Source organism: Physeter macrocephalus, chromosome 16 (genome assembly GCF_002837175.3).
Source record: "Physeter macrocephalus isolate SW-GA chromosome 16, ASM283717v5, whole genome shotgun sequence".
Taxonomy (NCBI): Eukaryota; Metazoa; Chordata; class Mammalia; order Artiodactyla; family Physeteridae; genus Physeter; species Physeter macrocephalus.
In genome coordinates, this window is record NC_041229.1 from 79,363,662 (window position 1) to 79,369,661 (window position 6,000).

Below are 6,000 nucleotides of genomic sequence, written 5' to 3' on the forward strand. Positions count from 1 at the left end.
CAGATGCTTTGCAACACTTAAGCTTTTCCAACAATGTGCACTCTTGCTCATGAGCTGATGAAAACAATGCATGAATATAAATTTATATTATTTGTAAAAGACATACATTTTTTGAGTTTTACTTTCTTTTCATCACTGAAGGGAGTTTTCTGTTATTACTTCTTTGGTAGATTGGTTTGGTTTATTTTTGAAAACGCACTAGAAACAAAGTCAAATTAATTGTGAAAGACATCATTTTTGCTTTGTTGTGGAGTTGCTGTTTCTCTGAACTCTGTATCTGTGAGTGTGAATGTTCACAGGCTGATGTTGTAGGAATGATGACTCATTCAACTAAAGAAAGTCTGGTGGAGGCATAAACTATGGGAGAAGGATGGGAAAGAAGAGAAGAGTTGAATTAAGAAAATATATGGTAGAAATCAAGACACTTTTTCTTGCAAAACAAAGCTAATCTCAGTTTTCTTCCCCTGGGAATGGGATGAGGAATACATAATCATACAAATATGTGATTATTTTTTGTGCAATTTAACAAAGTACAGTTATTTCCAAATTGTATAAAGATCAGATTAAACCCAATGGGAATAAAGCTACTTTGTAATATATTTGCAAGGGTTTCTCTAGCAAGAAAAGTATAAAGTTTCTCTTAACTAGAAAACTATTTTTATAATTTTAACACTGAATTTTTTTTTGACTTTTCCTTCTTTCCCGCCAGGGAGAAGCTGATAGATTATAGTTGTTGGTTGGTTGATTGGTTTTTGTCAGAACTATTCACTTCCCTACTTGCCCTCTGACTGAACAAGGGGAAGAACCTCAGACTCTAAATTTCCCTCCCACTCCCTTGCCACAAGGGATTCTTCCATTCAGATTCCAGAGAGGTTTTGTTTCTGCCACCTGCTTATTCATAGCAACTAATTCTACTAACTACACGAAGGAACTTTGAACGCCTCCATTTTTGTAGCATCTGCAAGTCCTTTTTTGTTGTTGTTAGTTAAATGTATACACATGCCTGAGGATAAATACTCTCTATGCCTGTTGAAGACATAAATGAACCTGACATTTATGTCCCTTTCTAAATTAGGGACACAGACAAAGACATTTGTCTTATAGTAAAGAATAATGATAGCTCTGTCCTTGAGAATTCTTTTCTTTCTGAGTTATTTTTATATAACCATATTGATTACTAGAGAGAAAAACATGAAAAGAGAAAGGTGTTTTTAATAAAAAATTATAATACATTGATTTAGAAAATGTTTTCTCTGATATTTTTTGAAACCGATGGAAAAATAGAGAAACAATGAAAAAATTATCTGAAATTTTCCTTTTGTGAAACAATGCAGTAGAATCTAGCTATGCCTTCATCATTGTTGACATCAAAATATTGACAGCCCCTCATGGGTATATCAGTTTTAGAAGACTCTGCTTTAATTGAGAGAAATGTTTTATATCATGGTTTTCAAATGAATACAAATTATTTCTCAAAGATTTATATGACACACACTATTCTCAGGAAATCTGTATTACATGAATGCTGCTTATATATTTTCTTATTCTAAATTGTTGTCTTTTCAAACAAATAAATAATATATATATGTGCATGCAGTCAGCCTTGACAAGTTGCACAAAGCTGAAGCGTTTTCATAGTACAGTATGTGGGAAATCGCTCTAGGTTATAGCTGAAATAGTTTGCAGTTGTCTGAGTCTGTGCACGCACTTTGAGATAAAATGCTCCTGAGTGACTGCATGATGAGATACAACTTCTGAATGCTGCACATTCTTCCAAAGTGACTCTTAGCACAGTCTGTTGTATAATGCAATGAAAAGGAATCTTTTTCACTCAATAAATTTTCATGTGATATGGCATTTTTTCCTGTAATCTGCATGTTAAATTTAATCCGGCTTGTTTTTTAAATATTAAGTTGGGATTTGTTGAGCGTGTATGGGGAGAGGGGATTGCTCACTCTTTAGCTCTCCAAGGCACTAGTTTTCTATTCTTGTGGGCCCTTCCCCACTCTTGAAAAGTTTTGACTATGTGTCTTCCGATAAACTCATTGTCATCATCAAGGCATTTGCACATGAAAGTGCAGGTGGAGTATCACATTGATCCTAATAATGCTTTGTGTTAGCAAAGTTGGGGGAGGAAGCTCGATTAGTTCTTCTGTCACACAAGCATTTTCTTGTTTTCACACTTGTGCTGGCTCTATCAATCACCATCAAAATCTCCTTGGAACAGGAATTTTAGCAGATATAATTCATGCCAAGGAAGGAGGACATATTGGGCCAACTATCAATATGAGGCTACCAAATTGCCCATTTTTTTCTCAACTTGATGGTCAAAATTGAAAATCCACGTTGTGTAGAGTTGCTTAACTGATAAGGCTGAATTGATTAGTCTGTCAATTGGGGACAGGGAGACATAGACCCAGGGTGTGTTTGTGTGTATGCGTGTGTGTGCGTTTGTGTGCGTGTGTGTGTGTGTGTGTATGCATCCACACACATGACTAGGAATTCTTTTTCTCATGTAAGAACCGGTAAGCACTTATTCTCTGTGAGATACGCCCAACTCAGTCCTGTTAGAGTCATCAGATATTTTCACTCCATTTTCCCCCAAATCACAGTATTATACCAAACTCTGGGAATAGTTGTACATTTTATCCAGGGAATCAGTTAACATCTTATGTCCTTCCTGTTATCCTCAGTAGCTCAAAAGAAAACATTTTAGGAATGGCCTAGAAAACTCAACTTCTGATGCAAAGGTGAGCATTTCCCTACAGACATTTCCGTTCCAAATGAAATGTGCCAACAAAACATAGTCCAAAGGGAAAATTGATTGGGCTTTAGCTTGAATCATTGATCAGCTTAGGTTCTTGCTAGCTAGGATTTACATACTTGTAGTGGTGTTAAGTTACCTTCAAGAGTACTTGCTATCTGGGTTCATCTCAGAAACCACACCCATGACCACATTTGATGGTTTTCTTTCTAGAGAACACAAATATTAGAGCCACTGCATTCTAGCCACATTCACATTAAGGCATCTTCTTCAAGAAAGTAAAATAAAGCAGACAGATTGGGAGAGGAGATTCTTTGTTTGAGACCAGATCCAATTTCTTGGACCATCAAAGTCTACCCTCAGGGAGAAGAAGCCTATATATCCTACCTTACAACTTTACGACTACCAATGTGTGCTCCAGCACATTCTCCCTAGAAAAAAACTACTGTTCCATGTACAACTATCCCAAAGTGGGAGCCTTGTACACTAGACAGTCAGCTAGGTCGATTCTACTTTCCATCTTTCCCTAAGAAGGAAGGGGATGAGATTTTCAGGCATATGCTGGCATTGACTTCTTCAGAATATTTATTTCTATCTCAGTTCTCACTCTTTCTGTGGGAAAAGCAGTATCTTTGCTCTGTTTTTCAGAAAGCAAACATTTCCTAAATTTATTAGTTGAAAAACAAAACTGAATGAGATCCATTTAGATAGTCCCCACTAAAATAATTGTCATGTGGATAGCTAGACCCCCGTGGTATTTCAGCTGCCTCAAAACCTTTATAATTATTTTGTCAATGCCACTCAATGCTACCAGGTAAACACTTTAGACCAAATTTAGTACCTTTTCTAACAAGCAGTGTGAGCAGATTTTCCCACTGATTTTGACCCATTGTAATTTTTTGGATGCCGTTCTCTAAGTGAGAAGAGGGGGATTGAATGGCCAGAAAATTCTGATGGCAAAGATAATTGTGGAAACAATGTTTTGGGGTTGGTGTGTTGGGGCACACAAAGACTTTCCTACCAAAGCAAAAATGTCTATTTTGCAGATCCTAATTCGGTATCTGCAGTCAGCACACCCTGCCTTCTTTCTGCCTGAGAAACAATTGCAGTTTAGTTCATCTTTTAACGTGAAGAAGAAATGAAAGGTTTTTGTCTTGTTTTCTTTTTTTTTTTGTCTATTTTAAGACTTATGAAGCTAAATCTAGTAAGCTTAGATTTCAGTGACAACTCTAGCCAAAGAATAAACGTCTCAGTTTTCAATGTTGAAGATGAAAATGCACTTAAAATAAGTGCAAAATTTTATCTTCCTAGGATGCGTGGTTATTGGCCTCTATATTGTAATTTTCAAGTAGGAAAGAGCTATTAGAGTCCTTGAAGACTAGAGTAACTGAAGAGGGAATCTGGGGAAGGCCAGAAGAGACAGACTGGATTTCTCCAAGTGTTTTCATTCTCAATATGAGAAATTATGTTGCAACCATATATTTAGCCAGATGATTATAAATATTGAGTTTTTTCCTTTTACTCTCAATAGTTCCTTTGAAAATCTTAAAAATATGAATCTTAACAATGCCGATTGTTAATCATTAAAAACATTCTTTCCAAACTCTCATAAAAAATTTTAAAGCCAATTTAAGGAAGCCTTTGGCTCTGTTGAAATAAACTGAATCAATTTTTTAGATGGTGTCTTCGTCAACATTATTGAAAGAACCGAACAATAAAGATTCATAAACCTTTATAATGTAGATTCTGAATCAGTCAATAACATGGTCTGATTGCTCAGTTCTTTACAAATTCTGCCTGACTGTATTACACTGTTACAAATAAGCAATTTAGGGATTGATCATTAATTTTCTTACATGGCAGTTACATTAGGGGGCATGAAATCAATACACTATACGAAATTATTCTTGGCTTTTCAAATGTGTCAAAGCAGACTCTATAATTAGGAACTGTGTGTTATGAATACCTGTGTACACACTTGCTATAACATTTTTAAAAAACAGATGAATTGTTGTTTCTGGAAATTCCTGAGGACAAATAGGTCAAGTCCATAAATGATATCACCATTATATATTGCTTTTCTTGATATATAGTAACCTATTGTATTGTCATAAAATCTTAATGTTTACTTCTGTGTGTGTGTGTGTGTGTGTGTGTGTGTGTGTGTGTGTGTTAAGCCCTGGGTAGCCCAAATATTACAGGCATTATCGAAAACACTGAAAAAGATGTCATGTTATATGACAATATGTCAAACCTTATTTTGACATATGTTTACTTTGTCACTTGGTAGACCTGCCTTACTATATTGTTTAAATAAAAGATTTTAGGGAAAATAACTATTTTGCATCCCACTCCTAACCCTGTAGAGAATATTCACATTAATCACTTGACTGCACTTCAATCTGCACTTGTTTTTAAAAGAAATAATTAAAATAATTATATATCTATACTTATTCTATAGGCATTTTTTTCTAAAATTAACTAGTTATATAAATATAGCATTAAATTTAGTGGTATTCCAGGGCTCTATGAAAAAGCTGCATACAACTTTGGAAATACAAAAATATCATCTTAAATTTCCTGTTGATGTACAGAAATATCATTATCAATGAACATTTTCCATTATAGAGTAGGATTATTTTTCTAATTTGTCATGACAGTATAGTGAGAGAGCCACTGATATACTGACATCCCAAGTAAGGGCCATTTTGTGATTAAGTAGCCAAACATTTATAACCTTACATCTGTCTTGTGAAGATAGCTTGATATTTCAAATACCAAAAGTGCAGTAAAAGAAAGTTGGGCTTATGAGTGTTTGTTATTCGCATAGGTGTTTACAAATCTAGATTGGTTTGGTCAGGAGACTGGAATGGAGGAGGAAATAATGGCATTAACTCTTTCCAAGAATTACAAATAAAAATAACCCATTAGGTGATTTACAATCAATTACTAGTTACGCTTGCTTAATTTAAATTTTTGTATCATTTTAATATACATCATTGGTAATATCAATTAAATTTTATTTGTTTGAAAATAGATTTTATCAATACTTCAAGGTTATTAATGCTGAATAAAAGAGGTTAACGCTACAGAAAACTTATTTACCTTACAATATTGAGATTGAGCCATGAGATTTCTAAATATACAAATGTACAGAAGGAGAGCTAAACTGTCTAGTATTTTAAAAGAATTTATTTCTAAAAGAACAATTAAAGGGAGACTCCTCTGTTTGTTCT